This window comes from Bufo bufo, chromosome 4 (assembly GCF_905171765.1).
Source record: "Bufo bufo chromosome 4, aBufBuf1.1, whole genome shotgun sequence".
NCBI lineage: Eukaryota > Metazoa > Chordata > Amphibia > Anura > Bufonidae > Bufo > Bufo bufo.
In genome coordinates, this window is record NC_053392.1 from 42,460,636 (window position 1) to 42,483,623 (window position 22,988).

The following is a 22,988-nucleotide window of genomic DNA, read 5'->3' on the forward strand; positions in this document are numbered from 1 at the left end:
CACGTGCCAGTAATAAGCCCCCCATCACGTGCCAGTAATAAGCCCCCCATCACATGCCAGTAATAAGCCCCCCATCACGTGCCAGTAATAAGCCCCCAATGTGCCAGTAATAAGCCCCCCATCACGTGCCAGTAATAAGCTCCCCCATTACGTGCTAATAATAAGCCCCCCATTACGTGCCAGTAATAAGGCCCCCCATTACGTGCCAGTATTAAGCCCCCCCATCATGTGCCAGTATTAAGCCCCCCATGTTCCAGTATTAAGCCCCCCATCATGTGCCAGTATTAAGCCCCCCATCATGTGCCATTATTAAGCCCCCCATCATGTGCCATTATTAAGCCCCCCCCATCATGTGGCAATATTAAGTCCCCCCCATCATGTGGCAGTATTAAGTCCCCCCCCATCATGTGGCAGTATTAAGTCCCCCCCATCATCATGTGGCAGTATTAAGTCCCCCCCATCATCATGTGCCAGTATTAAGTCCCCCCCATCATCATGTGGCAGTATTAAGTCCCCCCCATCATGTGCCAGTATTAAGTCCCCCCCATCATCATGTGCCAGTTTTAGGTCCCCCCCATCATGTGCCAGTATTAAGTCCCCCCCCCCATTGTAATAAGCCCCCCCATTGTGCAGTAACACTATTGTAAAAAAAAACAAAAAAAAAACACTTATACTTACCTCAGTGTCAGCTATGTGATGCGATGCAGACTCTTCCTGTGTCCCGCGCTGTAAGGCTCAGGCGGCGCGATGACGTCATCGCTCCGCCTGCGCCGGCCTCTGATAGGCTGCCGGCCTAGTGCCTGCAGCCTATCAGAGGAAAGGGAAGGGACACGCCTCTTCCTCCCCTGCACCTCCGCTGGCACAGGCAGATTACAATGGAGATGAGCGCAATGGAAGCGCTCATCTCCCTGTGCCCGGCGGCAGCGACGGCGGCTCACTTAGGGCGGGGGGGGGGCATTTTATTTGGGGGGGCACAGCATGATGTAGGGGGGGCCGTGGCCCCCTCTGGCCCCCCCTGGCGACGACACTGCCTCCATGATGGTATTCCCTAATTATCTGCCTGTATTTCTCAGCATTATGTCAGTGTCATCTGATACATTCCAGAACTGTAAGGGTCCATACACACAACCGCAAAATTCATTTTCAATGGGGCCGCAAAAGATGCGGACAGTACACTGTGTGCTGTCCGAATACGCACTTCCGTTCCGCAAAAAATAGAACATGTCCTATTCTTGTCCGCAGACACAGACAAGAAAAGGCATTTCTATTTAAAGTGCCGACTATGTGCGGTCCGCAAAATGCGGAACGCACATGGCCGTGTTTTGCAGATTCGCAATTTGCGGACCCCAAAACGCTTGCAGATGTGTGAATGGACCCTAAGGGTTACATAGCATCATAAATCAATATAATGTTATGTGACCCCGGCAGTGCTGGATGTTCAGTCCGGGTGCCTCGTTGCGAGTCCACAGCGAGACACTCACTGGTCAGAAAGGGGCCTAATGGTGTCCTCAGTGCTGAGAAATAAAAGCAGTTCCATAATGTAATACAATCAGGAACACATCTGATTGGATAGAAATTTATTCTGCACCAGGACAATTACCCCAAACATACGGATAGTGTTGCGGGTTTAATCAAATTAATTTGACTAATTTGCGTTTTTCAGCCCGATGATGTTGATTTTGTTAAATGTTGTAACATGTTTTTTTTTTTTCCTATGGAGCACTGAATCAGTACAGCATGTGCAGGTCTTTTAAGTCCCCGCCGCCCGCACTAATAAAGGGGTTGTCCAGGTTCAGAACCCGGACATATACCCATCTTCACCCCTCCGGCCCCTCAATCCCCATCTTCACCCCTCCGGCCCGCTCAAAGGCATTTTTTGGAGATCTGGTGATGTACCGGGCTCTCCATAGGGACTGCTAGGTGGAGGCTTCTGCCTAGTGACGTCACCAGCACTAATGATCGGGCTTTAGCGCTGTCCTAGCCTGTAAAACAGCTAGGGTGCTAAAGCCCTCCCATCAGAGCTGGTGACATCACCGGGAGCACTGCTGGGCGGAAGCCTCCACCTAGCAGTGTGCCATTGTAAACAAAAAAGTCCTTGCCCTGCGCAATACAGCACAGGGCAAGGGAAAGCATCCTGCATTATACTCCAGAGCTGCACTCAATATTCTGCTGGTGGAGTCACTGTGTACATACATTACATTACTTATCCTGTACTGATCCTGAGTTACATCCTGTATTATACTCCAGAGCTGCACTCACTATTCTGCTGGTGGAGTCACTATGTACATACATTACATTACTTATCCTGTACTGATCCTGAGTTACATTCTGTATTATACTCCAGAGCTGCACTCACTATTCTGCTGATGGAGTCACTGTGTACATACATTACATTACTTATCCTGTACCGATACTGAGTTACATCCTGTATTATACTCCAGAGCTGCACTCCCTATTCTGCTGGTGCAGTCACTGTGTACATACATTACATTACTTATCCTGTTATGATCCTGAGTTACAGCCTGTATTATACTCCAGAGCTGCACTCACTATTCTGCTGGTGCAGTCACTGTGTACATACATTACATTACTTATCCTGTACTGATCCTGAGTTACATCCTGTATTATACTCCAGAGCTGCACTCACTATTCTGCTGGTGGAGTCACTGTGTACATACATTACATTACTTATCCTGTGCTGATCCTGAGTTACATCCTGTATTATACTCCAGAGCTGCACTCACTATTCTGCTGGTGCAGTCACTGTGTACATACATTACATTACGTATCCTGTACTGATCCTGAGTTACATCCTGTATTATACTCCAGAGCTGCACTCACTATTCTGCTGGTGCAGTCACTGTGTACATACATTACATTACTTATCCTGTACTGATCCTGAGTTACATCCTGTACTATACTCCAGAGCTGTACTCACTGAACATAAAAACCCAACTATTGTATAATTGGATGAAAGTCCTAGCAAGTAGCCATGCTGATCCAGTATACAGAAGAGGTGATCTCATCAATATAGAGTTCTGGAGGAAGCCAGGTTGTGGAGTTTCCCTTTAAAAATTTGTAAAAAAAATCTTACTGTAGTGAGTCATTATCTTGAGTGGTTAAAGTTATTTTCAGCTATTTCTTAGATATATCATTTTTACTTCGTTTTTGAAAAATGTGATGTTAACCACAGCAGGATCTATACTGACAGGATTTTTTTATTTTGCATTTTGCTGGAAATCTTCTTTACATTTTGCTCTTTATTTAATAGTAAAAAGAAAAAACACCCAATTACCATGTAAATGGCTGTTATGTGTTATTCACTAGGCAATTACAAAGGTTTTCTGGCTTCACATTTCTTTTCTTGAATGTCAAACTGTTCTTTAGGATTTCACTTTTAAGTCACAAGCATGTCCCCAGATGTATCCTGACCTGCACCCCCTCAGGTCCACGTGCAAGCTGTAAAGGCCAGAAGCCAGGCCTTGCCTAACCCGCACTGCAGCTAGGTATGTGAAGACCCGGCCTTTTATGCTGGTTTAGATAGGCAAAAAGAGGGTATAGGCGTGCTCAAACCTGGCAGACCAAGCACGGACCACGCCAAGAACCACAGAGAAAAGAGAAAAAGGTCCAGCTCGGTAAAAATGTTCCCTTTATTTTCCAGTGCAGATAAAAGCCAGTTACAGTCCAGTCTACATGTTTCGGATCAGAGACAGTAGCGATCCTTACTCATGACATACACATACTGAGGAAAGGGTTAGATATATAGCGCCTCCACTTGAAAGCAGGTGGACGCACTAACTACAGGCCCCTCCTTCAAATGAAATTGACAACATGTGCTGCAAAGCATGGTTGATTAAAACAAGAGAACACACACAAGTCATGGATCAAAACTTCAATAGTGTAATATCAGGTCATGTTTCCGATTGAGTCCACTTGGTGTAGTGGACCCCATTTTAAAAATCCAAAAGGACTCACGATTCAAAAGCTTCTTCTTGTAATTACCACCCCTTGGTGGTGGAGTAACCCTTTCCAGGCCTTGCACTGTTAAACCCTCTGTGATGCCACCATTGCGGTACGCAGCCCTGCAGGGTATTGCGATGTGAGGTCATGGTTACTTAGGCAAACGAGGGTTGCTATGGGTTACTCACAGTTCATAGGAAGACCCTGGGCAGGCGTACAGCAGTGATGGAGAGGCTGGCACAGAAGTCCTCTGGGGCACTCTCTGTATATAGGGACCAGGCCTGATGGTGGGTGAGGTGCCCTGGGTGTTGCAGATGTTTAATGTGCCTGGGGCAAGGTCCCTTTAAGGTTCGTGACGCCAGTGCCTGTAACGGTGGCACACCGATTTATGATAGTGGTAATAAGTGAGGAACACGCTGTTATGGTGAACCAAACTTTCCTTTACTTGAAACAGTTAACTTTGTACAACTTTTATAAGTTCAGTCCCATATAGCAAGATCACAGCACAAGCAGGCTTTCACATCAATGGCAGGCAACAATGTTCTTTGCAAGATACTCAGAGGGTTAAACACACTCACAGATCAGGCTGTACCTTCTCCTCAGAAATACTGTACACTGTTCCTCAGAACTCCTGTCTGTCTGTATCCCAAGGCCCGGATGCCCTAATGCTGGCTTTATCCTTGGTAGAAGACTTCCTCTGGTATATATCCTTGCCTCAAGTATCAATCCTTCTGCCCTTCAGCTTACTTGTCTAGCTGGAATCCTGGCTCTGCTTTGCTTGTGGGAACTTATCTTTTCAGGAGGCAACTCTTCCCCTGGTATCAAATCTTCTGAGCTAACTCTGGCTCAATATCCTCAGGCAGGCTGATCCACACTCTCTAGCCTCCTGGTATCAACTAGAATCCTGGGCTGTCTAGTTGCATGTCAGAGCCTGCACCTCAGCCCCACTTCAGGCTAAAGTGTCTTCTGGCCTCTGACTCCACACTCTCTGGACTCTGAACTGACCCCTCCCTGTCTGGGTCTAAATATATATACTAAGTGTTCTCTAGCTCCCTCTAGTGCCTAGGATGCTGAACTACACCCTAATAGGCCTGCTGCACATATCACAGGAAAAATACACATAAAATACATAATAAAATGCATTAAAATGTACTGTGAAATACACTGCCACTGTCCCACAGGAGGTGGAGTACGACGTGGCCCAATTGACCCTTGTGTAGTGCCCACATTTACCTAGTGGGACACTACACCATGCACCACTGAGAAATGCAGGCTAACTGCAGACACAGTCCTGGCATGTGAATGAGGAAGGTCAGAGATGTGCTGCACAGTCTAACCTTACGGCCATTGTTGGTGCAACCAATATACTGGAGGGAACAGAGAGTGCATGAGATACAATGCACCACATGAGTGCTGTTACAGTTGATGTATTGTTTGATGGAAAAACTTTGATTCATGGCATAGGAAAAAACTTCCTTGCCAGGTCGCATATGAGAGCAACACGTACAGATATTATGCCCACATTTGTAGCTTCCGAGAAACCGCAGCCACACTGGAGAGGCTCGTGCCCCCTCGGAATACAAAGAGGGGCAGAGTCTGTTGCCCAGTGTGGGCGCTCTACGGGCTGAGCACAAGATGCCACCCTTCAAGACACTGCGCCATTGGTCATCTGTTGACAGTACAGGTAGGTGTTTTCTTACTATATGACAGATCTGCGAGTATTGTGCACTATAAGTAGTGACAAAAACAGGCAGGCGGGAATGTCGTGACTGATCTGAGTTCTCAGAGTGACGTGTGCACTTGTGGTGGGTAAATAATAATGATTGCCTGGGTCTAGACAGGGCTTCCTTCTGGGCGCATGCTAAACTGTGCTGGGAATATTGTCTCATGGAAAGGCGGAAGGCAGCGGATCTCATCTCCATGCGGCATGTCGCATCCTGAGTGCAGTTTCGTCTGATGCGGATGAACTCACCCTTAGGAATATTTTTAGCAACATGGGGAGGATGACAAGATGCCGCATGGAGAGTTGTATTACCCGCGGTTTCTTTGTGAAAAGTGTGGGTGTTAATTAAACCAGTGCACTCGTCGCCCTCCAGAGACAAGTACAAAAAGGAAATATAGGTAGCATGAAAATGCACAGTAAATTTCAAATTGCACACATTGCAATTCAAAAACTCCTCAAAGAGTGGTATGGCCGCCACATCGCCCGACCATATGAACAGAAGGTCGTCGATATAACGACCATACCACTCCAGCGAGGATGCCCAGGGATTAGTCGGGGAGAATAGAAATGCATGTTCCCACCAGGTCATGAACACATTGGCCAGGGTGCATTGTATTTCATGTACTCTCTGTTCCCTCCAGTATATTGGTTGCACCACCAATGGCCTTAAGGTTAGACTGTGCAGGCACATCTCTGACCTTCCTCATTCACATGCCAGGAATATGTCTGCAGTTAGCCTGCATTTCTCAGTGGTGCATGGTGGCATCTCAGAGGGTTTAACAGTGCAAGGCCTGGAAAGGGTTACTCCACCACCTAGGGGTGGTAATTACAAGAAGAAGCTTTTGAATCGTGAGTCCTTTTGGATTTTTAAAATGGGGTCCACTACACCAAGTGGACTCAATCGGAAACATGACCTGATATTACACTATAGAATTTTTGATCCATGACTTGTGTGTGTTCTCTTGTTTTAATTAACCATGCTTTTTAGCACATGATGTCAATTTCATTTGAAGGAGGGGCCTGTAGTTAGTGTGTCCACCTGCTTCCAAGTGGAGGCGCTATATATCTAACCCCCTCCTCAGTATGTGTATGTCATGAGTAAGGATCGCTACTGTCTCTGATCCGAAACATGTAGATTGGACTGTAACTGGCTTTTATCTGCACTGAAAAATAAAGGGAACATTTTAACCGAGCTGGACCTTTTTCTCTTTTTACTCTATGCTGGTTTAGGTTTTACTCCCAGTAGTCAGACTTTTTGGTGATGACAGCGCGGCGCCCTACTTCCTCTGTAGACACAGCAGTCTCCCACTACCCCAGTAGTGACAGCAGCTTTCCCTGCTTCCCCAGTTGTAACAGCAGCCCCCCAATAGTACCAGCAGCCCCCCACTGCCTATTAGTCTTCCCTAGTTCTCCAAAGCACCCACACCCCCTGCCAACTTCCCTAGCAGCAGGGCTGTGGAGTCGAAGTCTATTGTACCGACCCCAACTACAAATAAAAATGATAGATGATGAAAGTGTGATGTTGCCATCATTTTACTACAGCAAATGTGTTATTACTAATTATTATACATGAGCCATTTATGAAGAAGTGCGGCAGAAAATGCTGGGAGAAAAACTTTGGCTTACGGACTCCATAACACTGCCCAGTAGTCACAGCAGTCTCCCCAAACAAGCCCACTAGTCACAGCAGGCAGGCACCTAATATTGCATAGTAATCATATCAGCGAACCTCTACTTCCCCAGTAGTCACAGCAGGCCTATCCATGAACTTCCCTAGTAATCCTATCAGGCCACCACTACTTCCCCAGTAGTCACAGCAGGCAGGTCCGTGAACTTCCCTAGTAATCATATCAGGCCACCACTACTTCCCCAGTAGTCACAGCAGGCAGGTCAGTGAACTTCCCTAGTAATCATATCAGCACATCACTACCTCCTGAGTAGTCACAGCAGGCAGGTCTGTGAACTTCCCTAGTAATCCTATCAGGCCACCACTACTTCCCCAGTAGTCACAGCAGGCAGGTCAGTGAACTTCCCTAGTAATCATATCAGCACATCACTACCTCCTGAGTAGTCACAGCAGGCAGGTCCGTGAACTTCCCTAGTAATCCTATCAGGCCACCACTACTTCCCCAGTAGTCACAGCAGGCAGGTCAGTGAACTTCCCTAGTAATCATATCAGCCCATCACTACCTCCTGAGTAGTCGCTGCAGGCAAACCCCTAAACTTACCTAGTAATATCAAGCCACCAGTCCTTCACCTGTAGTCACAACAGACATATCCATGAACTTCCCTAGTAATTCTATCAGGCCACCACTACTTCCCCAGTAATCACAGCAGGCATATCCCTGAAGATTCCTAGCAATCATATCAGCCCACCACTACTTCCCCAGTAGTCACAGCAGGCAGTCCCTGAACTTCCTCAGCAATCACATCAGCCCATCACTTCTTCCCCAACAGTCACAGCAGGATCCTTCATCACACTAGTGATCCTAGCAGGGTCACTCTCCCCATTCTCAGCAACAAGTTCCTCAGCCCAAAAAAGCTATGTATGACGGCTCCTCCAGGAGAGAGAAAGCTTGATGTAGTTAGTGATGGCACCGAGAACCGTGAAACTGCCAACAGGTAGAAGGACCCATCCATTGAATGAATGAATGGACAGGGAGCAAAACGATGTCGCCAGGGCAGTTTTCTATTTGCCACAGAGGCCGGGTGATGCCTAGCCCTACTATAATATATTACCTATTCTTTATACATAGAACCCGAACCCACAGCAAACCAAGCAGATCCATTCAGATGTGATGCAGACGTTCCCACAGAGTGAAGCAGACACGATACATATCCCGCCACCAGGAGTAAATTGAATAGACTTTTAGAAATTGTTCGATCTCTGGATGCAGGAGGGTCTCATATCTGAGAGAAATGTTACACTACATTTAATATGTAATCTTACCCGGAGATCTTTATTTCTCAAGATGATGGCGTTCCGATATTTTCCATCTGAATCTAAACTGTTATTCAACGTCGTTTAGCAATGCACAAAACCACAGGCAATTTGCAAAGAAATGAAACCAGTTGCCCCCTCGCTACGAAATACAATCCAGAAACGTGAAATCATTTAGTATCGCTTTCTCCTCTGTAATGGACAACGCTGCGCCGGAATTGTTCTAATGCTGGATCCCCCGGCACGGCTCATACGGGAGCTTGTCCTCAGTCTTAACTAACTTAACTAAGTTAATCACTTTCCAATTAGTCTTAGACTGGGAAATCTCATCTCATCTGATCCTCCTGATAATTCACTTTATGAAAACCAAAAATCACCAAGTCTTAAAGGTTTATTACCATCTTGGACATTCGGGGCATATCCTAACAATATGCCCCCAACGTCTGATAGGTGCAGCTCCCACCTCAGGGACCCACTTAGAACGGAGCCTGCAAAGTGCCAGAGGGCGCACAGCACATGCATATCTGCCCTCCATTCATTCCTATGGGAGTGCCGAATATTTCCGTAATTCCCATAGAAGTGAATGGAGTGGTGGATGCTCTTGTGCTGGGAGCTTCCCATTCAGTTCAATAGGACTTCCGAAAAAAGCCAAGTACACTGCTCGGCTATTTTCGGCGTTCCCATAGGAATGAAGGCGGACAGCCACACATGCGTGGTGTGCCCTCCGGCACTTTGTGGGCTCCGTTCTAAGTATAGGTGGGGGTCCCAGAGGTGAACTATCAGACAAAGAAATGCACTGCCTCGGCACCCACCTAACTCTCCTCTCTTTGCAGTTTGTAATATTTTGATGCCACAATCAGTTATAGACTGAGGTGCGGAGTCTAAAGGCCCCTTTATACTGCTCAATGAAGCAATCGTCTGTTCGTCAGTGAAGGAGAACGCTGTATTTACATCTCCACAGTACAGGGAGGAATGATCGCCAATGCCCTCATGTGTCGCCATACTGAATCATTGTTTGTGGGATCTGTTGCCCACAAACAATAATTTAGATGACAGCTAGTGATGAGCGAATTGAGCTTTGGATCCTAGATCCGAAGTTGATCTGTTCTAAACTTTGTTTTAATGCTGTACTGAGATGGTTCTCCATACAGCATTCAAATGTATGTGCAACGAGACGCCTCCCCCCAGGGCCCTCTATATCACGTCCCAGGTGTAGTAGGAATGCCGAGTGGTGTAGTGCGGCCTATCTGTCTCTTTATGTGTGTCACGGTGCTCCTACCTGGATACCGCTGGACGCCAGGCTTTGGCTCCGAAGCAATAAAAAGGGGGAATAATTGAGGGATTTGAAAGAATAACTTGAGTACAGACCTTGAGATGAAGTTCAATGGCAGCTTTACTTGAATAAACATTTCTTCAAACAGTTTTCAGGCTTTAAAGAAAAAATGTGGGGGTTGAGTCCGCACAACCCGCATGTAGGTGCATATCACTATGGCGAAATACATATACAAACGGAAAATGCAAATGTGATCGCATACTTCATCCAGCATTCTGCCCTGCCTCCATGCTGGATGAGACATTGGTGTACATTTTGGCCAAAGCGTAATAAGCCACTCACCGCGTCAAGGTCGTCTCATTTGAGTGGTCCCTAACACTTGTTCCTACCTGTTTATGGGCCATGACAGCCACAGTTTTCAGGCTTTGTCTTGGTTCCAGCAGGCTTTAGCATGAACTGGCAGGCAAACTCAACTCTGCTTTATCTCTTTCTCTCTACTGTACTGACAGGCTAGCTTAATGACTTTGATTCCTTCTTTATGCTGCACTCCACTCTTTATTCTGACTTAGTTTCAGCCAAGAGACTATTCTGCTGGCTCCTGAGGCTTCCAAGCTTCTGCCTCCTTGGCCAACAAAGCTTAGGGTGCTCTGGCTGGCGTGGGCACGTGTCCCTGCACTCCCTTTCTCTGTCTAGGGAAGACTGGAACTAACTGGAAACTTTTGCCCCACCCTTCCATCAGGAAGCAGGACTGGCCCACTTCTGCCTAAAGGGGGGAGAATGGAATGGTAAGTTCCATTCTCTCTAACTATTACTTGTAATAAACAGTTACATAGCAAGATTATCAATGCACAGTGTAGAGAGGACTTGGAACAAAATACATAAGATGGCATACAGGTTAGCCCATTAGAGATAGTAGCAGGGTGCAGGAGTGGTAACACCACTCTGGGGTGTTACATATGCGCTCCTGCGAGGCAAAGTGGGTTATTCCCAAAGTCTTGCAAGACTTTGGAATAACTTCAGGCATCGATTTTTAAACTTGAACATTTTAAAACATGGATCTGAAGTCGGCTTCAGTACTACGGTACCAGTTTTCATGGATCGACTGATACCTTGGTACCGAAATCGACTTCAGATCCATGTTTTAAAATATTTTCAAGTTTAAAAATCGATGCCTGAAGTTATTCACCAAAGTCTTGCAAGACTTCAGTAATAACCCACTTCGCCACTTTGTACATTTTAATGCTGTAAAATTCACACGAGGGGGCTCACCACATACTGTAACGACGGCGGCACCCTTACTACTGTATAGACACCCTGCCTGTGTCACAACTTGCACACTACAAGATTCGAATCCGACAAATCCCAGGGAAAGTCATCTGTATTGCCGGGACCTTGCCTGTGCTGCAGCAGGAGAGGGAGGGATTCGAACCCGCGACCTTTTGTATCAGAGGCAAAGCACTTACCCACACAGCTATAAGATCTGCACAGCCACTGAGTGAAATTTTTTGAGACTTTTACTGTAGACTCGTTCATAGCTTTGATAGCTAGTGTATATCCATACACATGACAGCTGCCCCAGCGCACTCAGCTCTGCTATATCTCTATATGACAGCTGCTCCAGCGCAGGAAGAGGCTGCATCACATCGCTGACATGGCGGTAAGTAGAAGTGTTTTTGTTTTATACTGGACTGTTACTGCCACATGGGGGGAGCGGGAGGCACTTGATACTGGCACATGGGGGGAGCGGGAGGCACTTGATACTGGCACATGGGGGGGGGGGGGCGGAAGATGGCACTATGATACTGGCACATGGGGGGGGTGGGTGATAATGAGATAGGCACTTAGTACTAGCACATTTGGAGGAGGGGAGATGGCACTATGATACTGGCACATGTGGGGGGGAGGGGCACTTAATACTGGCACACTGGGGGGGAGATGGCACTATGATACTGGCACATTGGGGGGGAGATGGCACTATGATACTGGGACATGGGGGGCAGGAGAGAGGCACTTGATACTGGCACATGGGGGGGTTTGGCACTATGATACTGGCACATGGGGGGGAAGGAGAGAGGCACTTGATACTGGCACATTTGGAGGGGGGAGATGGCACTATTATACTGGGACATGAGGGGGGGAGAGAGGCACTTGATACTGGCACATGGGGGGGTTTGGCACTTGATACTGGCACATGGGGGGTTGGCACTATGATACTGGCACATGGGAGGGTGGGAAGGAGAGAGGCACTTGATACTGGCACATTGGGGGGGGAGATGGCAATATGATACTGGCACATTGGGGGAAGAGATGGCACTATGATACTGGCACTTTGGGGGGGCGAGATGGCACTATGATACTGGGACATCTGGGAGGGCATCTATGGGGACACTTACTGGCACATTATTGGGGGCATTATAGGGGTCCCTTTTTACTGGCACATTATTGGGGGGCACTATGGGGGCATCTACTGAGGCCACAAAGAAGGGGTATTTTATATGGGGTGCTCTGTGTGGTACTAGTATTATCAGGGGGTTTATCGGTTTCTGCAGTATAGTATTGGGGAGCACAGCGGCACAGTATTGGGGGTAGTAGGATGATTTGTCCAAAAGATGCGAGAATGATGGAAAAGTAGTAAACGAAGATTTTTTTTTTGTCAAACTGCAGAGATGAAAAATGGCTGGAGGTCTGATCTGAAGGTCTGAAAGGAGAAGATGAGGAAAGAGAACATCTACGTCAAAGAGACATCACTGAATGTAAGAGGTATGTGAGCTGTATTACCCTGTATTTCCAATTTTTTTCGAAACCAAATCCGAATACTTTGTTAAAAAAGGACTCTTTATTTTTTCATATTAAAAGAATATTGAGTTTGGATCACTTTGTTTCTTACACCGTTCACACTAGGGATGTCCCGATACCGATACCAGTATCGGTATCGGGGCCGATACCGGACATTTACACGAGTACTTGTACTCGTGCAAATGTCGCCGATACCTCATGGCCCTAGATCAGGGGTGGCGGAGGAGTGTCCCATCTTCTTCCTGGCGGCGGCTGCAGCGGCGTGTCCCATCTTCTCTTCCGGTCGGCGGTGGCGCTGCTCCCAGCTGATCAGCGTGGGGATGGCAGCGGATATTATCCCCCTGGGGACGTGCTGGCTCGGCAGTGGCAGGAGGAGGCCGCCTCTGGCTGGGTTTCTGGATATTATCCTCAGGGGACTTCAAGAAGCGGGGCCGGAGGTGGAGAGATGGCAGGAGCTGCCGGAGCCCAGGTACTGCAGTCCATTCTTATCTTTGCCAGCCACATCTGATTCTGAGAAAGCTGGGTGACAGCCAATATGGCCGCCTCTCATAAGCAGAGCCATCCAGAGCAGAAGTGGGAGGAGCTGGCATTGAGAACTTCAGGGAAAGTGGGTGACAACCCCTGTGACTGCTGTGATGCTGGCTGCTGTGGTTGTCACCAAGGATCTACCAGACTGGGAGCACTCATACAGTCTGTGACTACTCAGTCGCCTTCATTATGCTGGCCATTAAAGGGGTTGTCACAGATTTATGCCGGAAATATGTAATGAAGTAAAGAATATCGGAGAGGTCACGTGGCTGTACTCTGTGCATCTGCATGGGAAGGATAACATCAGGCCAGGTGGGTATGATGCATGAAATGGAGAAGAAATCCAGTTAATTTCTCCCCATTTTATGTTGAAACAGACAAACAGTGAATAATAAAATAAGGTGGTGGTGGGGGGGCAATGGGCATATAATAGTGATCCCCAACCAGTGTGCCTCCAGCTGTTGCAAAACTTCACCTCCCCAGCATGCCCGCACAGCCAAAAGCTGTGCGGGCATGCTGGGAGTTGTACAGGGTTGGCCATTTATATGGATACACCTTAATAAAATGGGAATGGTTGGTGATATTAACTTCCTGTTTGTGGCACATTAGTATATGTGATGGGGGAAACTTTTCAAGATGGGTGGTGACCATGGTGGCCATTTTAAAGTCGGCCATTTTGAATCCAACTTTTGTTTTTTCAATAGGAAGAGGGTCATGTGACACATCAAACGTATTGGGAATTTCACAAGAAAAACAATGGTGTGCTTGGTTTTAACGTAACTTTATTCTTTCATGAGTTATTTACAAGTTTCTAACCACTTATAAAATGTGTTCAATGTGCTGCCCATTGTGTTGGATTGTCAATGCAACCCTCTTCTCCCACTCTTCACACACTGATAGCAACACCGCAGGAGAAATGCTAGCACAGGCTTCGAGTATCCGTAGTTTCAGGTGCTGCACATCTCGTATCTTCACAGCATAGACAATTGCCTTCAGATGACCCCAAAGATAAAATTCTAAGGGGGTCAGATCGGGAGACCTTGGGGGCCATTCAACTGGCCCACGACGACCAATCCACTTTCCAGGAAACTGTTCATCTAGGAATGCTCAGACCTGACACCCATAATGTGGTGGTGCACAGCTTCAGTGCATAAAGAGGGAAACACATCATCATGTAGAAATTTCGCATATCCAGTGACCCCCTTAGACTTTTATCTTTGGGGTCATCTGAAGGCAATTGTCTATGCTGTGAAGATACGAGATGTGCAGCACCTGAAACTACGGATACTGGAAGCCTGTGCTAGCATTTCTCCTGCGGTGTTGCTATCAGTGTGTGAAGAGTGGGAGAAGAGGGTTGCATTGACAATCCAACACAATGGGCAGCACATTGAACACATTTTGTAAGTGGTCAGAAACTTGTAAATAACTCATGAAAGAATAAAGTTACGTTAAAACCAAGCACACCATTGTTTTTCTTGTGAAATTCCCAATAAGTTTAATGTGTCACATTACCCTCTTCCTATTGAAAAAACAAAAGTTGGATTCAAAATGGCCGACTTCAAAATGGCCACCATGGTCACCACCCATCTTGAAAAGTTTCCCCCATCACATATACTAATGTGCCACAAACAGGAAGTTAATATCACCAACCATTCCCATTTTATTAAGGTGTATCCATATAAATGGCCCACTCTGTAGTTTTGCAACAGCTGGAGGCACATTGGTTGGGAAGCACTGTTATATGCCCATTTATTAATTTATTAACCCTTGTACAAAGGAAAAGTAAAGCAGTTGTCCATAGCAACCAAATTCCAGCTTTAATTTTTTTCATTGCTATCAGCAACTGCGCCGCTATTTCTTTGTACAAAGTTTGATAAATCTCCCCTAAGACTAAATTAAATTTGAAGTAAAAACATTACCACACCATAATTGGTAACGGTGAGTACTTAAATAAAAGTATCGGTACTCGTACTCGGTCTTAAAAAAATGGTATCGGGACATCCCTAGTTCACACAATTCTTATGTACAGGATTCGTAGGATTCGAGATTCGAGAACATTTTCGGATTCGGATTCGAAAAAAATTTGATTCGTCCCACCTCTACTTTAAAGTAAAGTTCTTTGATTATTCTTAGTTCTGACCCAATTGGATGGGATAATGGTCTACTATAGTGTTTCCCTACCAGGATGCCTCCAGCTGTTGCAAAACTACATTTCCCAACATGCCCTGACAGCCAAACGCTGTCTGGGCATGCTGAGAGTTGTAGTTTTACAACAGCTGGAGGCATCCTAGTTGGGAAAAGCTGGTCTACGGTGATAATATGAACAATGGGGGTTCTACAAAAGAGCTATTGTGGTGAAAGTTCATATTCGTGTTTACACACGTGTTTTAAAATGAACGCTTTCCCCTATTATAAACAAGTAAATAATGACGCAATGCTGTGGGGCTGGTATGCAACTTTTTCCAGGGCTGGTTTTTACCCCCAGTCCGGCTTTGTCTACGTACAGAATTAAAACGAAGTTTTGAACTTCGGATCTAGGATCCAAAGCTCGATTCGCTCATCACTAGTGAGGTAGTGACCACACCAATGATGACTATATGGTGGTCGTATGGCAGTCACATGGCATGATGTCATCACAGGTCCTTTATACTACAACATCCTGCTGTTTTTATGTAGAGATGCAGGTAATAGCTGTGTGCTTCATGGAGACACTGCTGTATGCCTGTATTAGGCTTCTCTCACATTAGCGTTAGAATTATTCCAGCAGCACGCTGCGGTTTTTGTCCGCCCGCCTCTCGGCATGTTTGCCGTGCTGCGGCCACATCTCCTACCCGTTCCCATTACAGTGAAAGGGGCCGGAGTGGACTTCCGGCAGCACGCGTATGCAAGCGTTAGTATGGATCCGACAGGCTGTTCTCCTGCCGGACAATCCTAACGCTAATGTGAAAGAAGCCTTAAAGGGAGTCTGTCACCTACTCTCAGCGTTTTAGACAGATTGCGTTATAGAACTTTTGCCCCCCATTAAAATAGTAACTCTCTTGTGCCTGTCCCACATAGAGATCCTGAAAAAGTACTTTATAAAGTTATGCAAATTAGCTGTCGCAAATGCCCAGGGGAGGAGTTACGGCCGCAAGTGCCCAGGCCTTTCAGCTATGTGCCCAGATAACCGCCCCCCTTTCACCCCTCTGGCCCGCTCTCTGCTCCTACTTCAACCTCCTCCTCTGGCTTGGAGATCTTGCCACCGCTGGGCCCGCGCATGCGCACTGCTCACTATCGGCAGAGGCACTGATCTTAACAGTGCGCATGTGCGGACCCGGCGGTGACCAGCGCTTGCGCAAGATCTCCACGCCAGAGGAGGAGGACGAAGTAGGAGAGGATGTGCGGGGCAGATGGCTGTCTGTGCACATAGCTGAGGGGCCTGGGCACTTGCGGCTGTAACTCCGCCCGGGCACTTGTGACAGCTAATTTGCATAACTTTATAGAGTACTGGTTGTGTCCATGAGGACTAATAGTAAGTATTCCCATCAAGTACCTCACACATTAACTCCATGTTGTCCATTATGTGAGGAAGTAGTTGATGGGGTTACTATTAATGTGAGGCAAGTGATTTTATCAATTTAGACTTCCATGTGCCTTGCATTATTAATAAGTATTAATTAAGTATCTCCTCACATAAAAAACAAAAAAACAACAACCCACACATAACCCTGGGCAACATGGGGTTAATGTGTGGGTATTTCTTTTTTTTTTGGGGGGGGGGGAGATTTGTGTGTGTGTCATCGAATTTGTAGAGTATCACAATTCTTTTCCTGGTATGGAAATCGAACTGAAAATTCTGGCATTGTGACAACTCTAGTTATCGATAGCCTGACCGTATATCATGTAACGGGGCCTTCAGGAATCTCCCCTTTAGCTCCCACAAGGAGGTACGGACATTCCTGGTTGGATTCCCAGATGACAGTCCCAAGAAGCGTCACTTATTGTAAGCAAGTACTGTACGAGGAACAAAGCCAAGGGTCACCATGGGGAGGACGGTCCGGATGGGACAAGTCAGAGGAGATGTAGGCATAGACAACAAGAAATACTAGGCCCCAAATCCAAGGGACGAAACAGAAGTAGAAGTCCAGGGGTCAGAATCAGAGTCACAGTGCAACAAAGCCAAGGGTCACCATGGGGAGGACGGTCCGGATGGGACAAGTCAGAGGAGATGTAGGCATAGACAACAAGAAATACTAGGCCCCAAATCCAAGGGGCGAAACAGAAGTAGAAGTCCAGGGGTCAGAATCAGAGTCACAGTGCAACAAAGCCAAGGGTCACCATTGGGAGGGTGGTGGTCAGGATGGGACAAGTCAGAGGATGAGATGTAGAGAACAAGAAATACTAGGCCACAAATCCAATAGGTGAAACAGAAGTAGAAGTAGTGGTTAAGATCAGAGTCACAATATCATTCAATTATTTCCCATACACCTCTGATCTAATCTCTCAGTAAGAGCAGGTGGGTGATCAGATCTTTCACATGGCACCTAAAATCCTTGTTCTTCGGCAATTAGGGATGAGCGAAGCGAGCTTTGGATCCAGCAGTTGAGTTTACTGAACAATGTAGTGAACAAGAAGCTGAGAATATATAAAACATATTGGAACACAAAGAATAAACCAACAGTAAATGTAACACAGTCTAACAATAAACCAGTAAATGTGATGTTTTCCCCAAAGTCCATTAAGCAGCCTTGCTGCACTTGTATGTTCCTGGACAAGTTCCTCGTTGGGGTGCACTCTAAGTATTGCGCAATATTATTTGTAATCCACAGGGAAATTATGTCTGTCTCTTATAACTTTAATCTTTACTCCGGCTCCCAGCATATAACACCCTATGAGTCCCTTAGGGATATGCATTTGCTTGCAGCCCGTACACCGCAATGTAACTGTACTTGGAGCGTTATTGTATGTCGGAATGCCACTTCAACAGTGTGGTGCAATGTGATGTGGCAAAGCTGCACTTACAGTTCCTTGAGCAGGTTCTTGCTGCTTTTTTCTTATTTGCTGGTCCACTCCAGAACTGGATCCTATAGACACGACCCTCCTGGGGTTGTCACTGCGAACCTTCCCTTCGTGCTGTCGCCAGTCTCCACCATGAGCTGGTCCATTCCATTCCAGATTCAGCAGAGATCTCCTCTTCTGGTTTCCAGCTGCACCAAGCACAGCCTCCGTCTGCTCACTTTCTGCTTCAACAGGCACCTCCTCCCCTTACACAGGGAGAGTGTGATGCAATAAGTAATTTGCTAAGTGCAGTGTCAAACCTGCATATTCAGTTTGCTATCACACTTGTAAGGGTCCAAAACAGCCCATAAATTAGCTATTTACCAACTTTGCAAACTAAATAGGTTATAGTATTCCTCTGATAGGCAGCTCCAATGTAGACTTGTATCATCTTATCCTTTGCTGCCACCTACTGACCAAAGTGAGATGTTGAAGTAATTATACAATTTACAACATAGCAGCGTAATACATTTAAGATCCTTTGCCCCACATCCTTACAGTATCTGGTTCTGCTGGGGGGGTATTTTGTGCTGCACTGTGGTATCTGGTTCTGTTGGGGCGGTATTTTGTGTAGCTGGCCAGCTAAGAACTGTCCTAGGTTGCTAATATAGCTTATATCTTTATACAGCTAAACCTGCCAATAACCTTAATACAGTTCCTATGTCTGTGTGTTAAAGACAAAAGCAGAGTTATTTACAGTGACTTCATGTTTGGATGTCATAAAACATTTATAAATTGTGTTCACAGAAGCAGAATAGATAATATGCCTTTAAGATTCATTATATAATTCAAGGTAAGCTCAATGACACAGCAGAAACAACCGAAAGCATAGAGTTAAACTGTTGTTGCTGGGCAGGAGTTTTGACCAATCACAGCCAGCCTCACACACAGTAAAAGTTTTGACCAATCACAGCTAGCCTCACACACAGCCTGTGTGGGAAATTCCCCTAGCAGGAGCTGCTAAAATCATTACACCAGAGGAGAGAAGCTGAACAGACATTTACTCCACTAAGAGCTGTGTTTTATGGAAGCAGAGAGGCCAAAATAGTTCCACCAATTGCAAACTACAAAGTTCACAATCCAAATTCAAATTCCATATTGCAATCCAAATTACATACAACCATACCAGATCATACTCAACCAATCTGCAATTAGTTACTGCTAACTGCATACTGCAAATTGCAACCAAATTCAGCAAGTAGAACTATTAGTTAGACCTCAGATACACCTCTCAGAGAGATCATAAAGTGCTTAAATAACTTAAAGTGAGAGTACAGATACTGAAGAGAGAAATATATCCACCATTTTATGTTGAATGACAAGATTGAACAGTTGAACCACTATCTTATGCATACCGCCATTTTATGATACTTTATTTAACACGTGTTATGTACATGGACTATCTGCTGCGGAGGCGGCAGTGTTATATGAAGAAAAGTTGAAGTTAATAAAGAAGTTATTTCAAGCATTTGGTGTGCTCTTTAAACCTACTGTTTCCATAGAACAGCGCTAGAGGAATTACAGAGTAATAGACAGTCTGGTTAGACTAAAAGTCAGAGATATCAAAATTCTTCTAATGCCACAGCCAAAAGGCACTTCATAGTGCTGCGCCTGCCACATTTTCTGCTGCACTGTGGCATTGCTGGCCCTGCCTACTTGTGTTGTCCCGCATTCTGTCAATTTAGTCCCACCTACAACATGGGGCCAATTTTAGTTTTTTTTTTCAGGGCCTCTTTAAGTTCCCAATCTGCCCCTGGTGGTAATTATCATCATTTTACAGCTCACAGTAAATGCTGGTAGGGACCTATAGACATGTTTTACTTAAATCCGTTATTATTCATTATGGTTTTCCAATCTGTCCCTAAAAAAGGCTAGCTGTCCGTAATTTTGGGATAAGTTGTCCAGAAAAACGAAAAATTCTGGTTGGCAACTCTGGATATATAAACAGAAACACACATATTCCAAAACCGTGTATTAAACAGTAGCATTTCCATGGGTTTTCTATTGGACAACAGTGTGTGAACAGTGAACAACACAGGATAACTGTGATACAAACTTATAGCAAATATATCTGGACGTGAAAGAAAACCAGATATAAATAATCCATTTTACACAAAAAGACCCGTTAATTTTGTCAAGCTTAGTTCCATACTACAGCCTACAATATATCGAACCTGAACTAAAAATAAAAATGATACATTTCTGTCATAAAATACCTAAACTGATGAGCGTTTGTTTGAACAGCAGCGCAGCGTTTACAGCGTTATACGGGCGTGGTCAATCCGTTCCCCGTGTTCGTGTTAGCATTTTCACGCCATTTTAGCGTTGCTTCTAGACACACATCAGCTTTTATTTCTACAGCAAATACTGAGGTAACTTTCCTGCGCTTGGGTTGGGGAAGCAAGCATAGCTGACTCGGCATGCAGATTTCCGGCTCTTGCGAGAGGATGGGAGAGGCTGCCATACACAAGCACTGCAGAACGGCAGAGGGCGGCTAGAGGAAGATGCGCTGCCTCTGGCCGGAATATAACGACCATACGCAAGGTAGGGCGCCATTTCTTTTCTCCTGACCCGCAGCCCAGGATCCACCACCATTCAACGCATCAGCCGGTCTCCTTCCTACACTGCTAGATTGTGCATGGATACCTCTAGCCTGAAAACACCGGTCCTGGAGCCTCCCAGAGCTGAAGATGAGGTGCCCTGGGGGAGCTTTACCTCAGAAGCTATCTGAGGGCTTATATAAGTGTCATCCCAGGACTTACCTTTATATTCGCCAACATGTTCTGATATAGGCCTATCAAATATGGGACATATTCACATGTTGTAGTCAAACCATAAGGGTTTTTGTGGCGAAACCAACCTTGCCACTGGGTTTTGGAGAGGACTGGCTGCTGGCCTCTTGCCCCTGGATTATGGGCCATATACTAACTTTTAAACCCCTGAACCGATTCAAGTGAATTTTGGATAGGTTTGTCCCCACGTTATACTGTTTGAATTAATGTAAGTTATATGTATGGCCAATGTAAACTCACAAAGTTGTAACAATCTATAATAATTGTAACTTGTCAGCTTGGGAGGAAAATGCTGGGTGTGTTTCTATTGTGCCATTGTCCCATTGTGTGTTTAAATGGTGATGTCTGTCCTGTTGTCTGCGCATGTGTATTGGCGATCTCCCTTTGTCCTCAGAGATAATTGGATTGCTCTTCAGGTTGTCTGGACAGAGAGGAGGAAACCATGATGCATTGTGGGGATATGTTGTCCTATGTCAGTCTTCATTCTGGTCCTCTGGGGGCGTGAACGATTGGTTGCTGTAGTTACATTGTATGTCTTGTAATATACTGATTGGTTGTATTTCAAACTCCTGTGGGCAGTACTATGTTTGTTTTTTGTGAATAAAAGAGGCTGTACTTCAAGTACAGTCAGACCACTGCTTGACCCTCAACACGGAGCCTTGTCTCGTTATTGGGGGGATTCGCTGTATGCTGTTAGAGGACCGATTGCCAGGATTGTATGCTTTTCCTGTTCGTCTGCTAGCAGCTATTCGTGAGGTTCCAGTTTGGAGTGCTGTTTTGTATCCAGTTCGGGAGGTTGGTGTCCTGCAGTAGCTGTGCCTGTCTCTCAGAAAGGGGCTTATCGCCTAAACGGATTTTAACCCCTTGTCTGCGGAAACGGTCCGTTACATTGGTGGCAAGCAGCGGGATCGTTCCTACAGCCAGAAGGACAGCTACAGGAGACACCAGGGGCGTAGCTATAGGCTCATGGGCCCTGGTGCAAGAGTTCAGTTTGGGCCCCCCCTACCCTCAATACCGTTTCATAACACCACCAGACCCATGTACGCCTAATGGCAGAACTAAAATCTCACAGAGAAAATACATTTCGATCCAATAAATGCATAATAATAAGGATGCCATAAGTAGTAAATTCTTATTTTTTATTGAAAATATAAAATCTGAGTGAGATAAAGTGTAGTGGCACGATTACGCACAGTGGCAGACCTAGGAGCAGAAAAAATGTTTGTGGTTAGTATTGTTAGTATTTGAAAGTTCTCACTTTAATGTATGATATAAAAAACCTTTCCCTAATGCCACCCCTTGTGCTGACCAGATTTCCTCAAATAAATGTTCAGTGCAGTCATATAAAGTACTAATGTAAACAGCAAAACAAAAACGTACCGTCAAGAAATCTGTAAATTCAATAGACAGCAGTCTGTGATCTTCTACATTCTTAATCTTCTCAAAGCAGCCATTAACTGGAAACTAAATTAACCTGCAAATTGAAGGAGAATAATTAGCATGTGGAATAAATCAATATTCATAAAGTAATTTGGTCAGTCAAAGAAAGTGATACTTACTGGTAACTTGAACGAGGTGAACAGTGTTGTTGCCATGATCTATCAAACTTTGATAAACTCCAAAACAGTCAACAAAAACAGGCAAAATGAAAAAGTAAAGTTGAACAGTCATCCTATGGAAAGAAGAATTACAATTAATACTAGATAATTATATATAGTAGACAATTAAAAATTTGTAAGCATCTGCCATAGCTTTCACTACACACAGAACCAATCAACCATGTATGTATCTATGAGAGTGTTTTATAAATGCTATATTGCTTTAAAATTTATTTTTATTTTAGTCATCTCTGTGAAATACACATCTATGTTTAGGGTTTTATCCTGTGGATTCGAGCTAAGCAGATGCTGTACAAATATATCAACCTGAACCATGAAA

At 45.4% G+C, this 22,988-nt stretch overlaps 1 long non-coding RNA gene across 1 annotated transcript; it reads right to left on the reverse strand.

The window, feature by feature from the left end:
- Positions 1-22,187: 22,187 nt before the first annotated feature.
- Positions 22,188-22,699, reverse strand: LOC120998741. The gene is made up of 3 exons (XR_005778474.1): positions 22,610-22,699; positions 22,431-22,524; positions 22,188-22,253 (listed from the first exon to the last, which is right to left on the reverse strand). It is a non-coding gene; the product is annotated as an uncharacterized LOC120998741 (long non-coding RNA).
- Between the last annotated feature and the right edge of the window lie 289 nt (positions 22,700-22,988).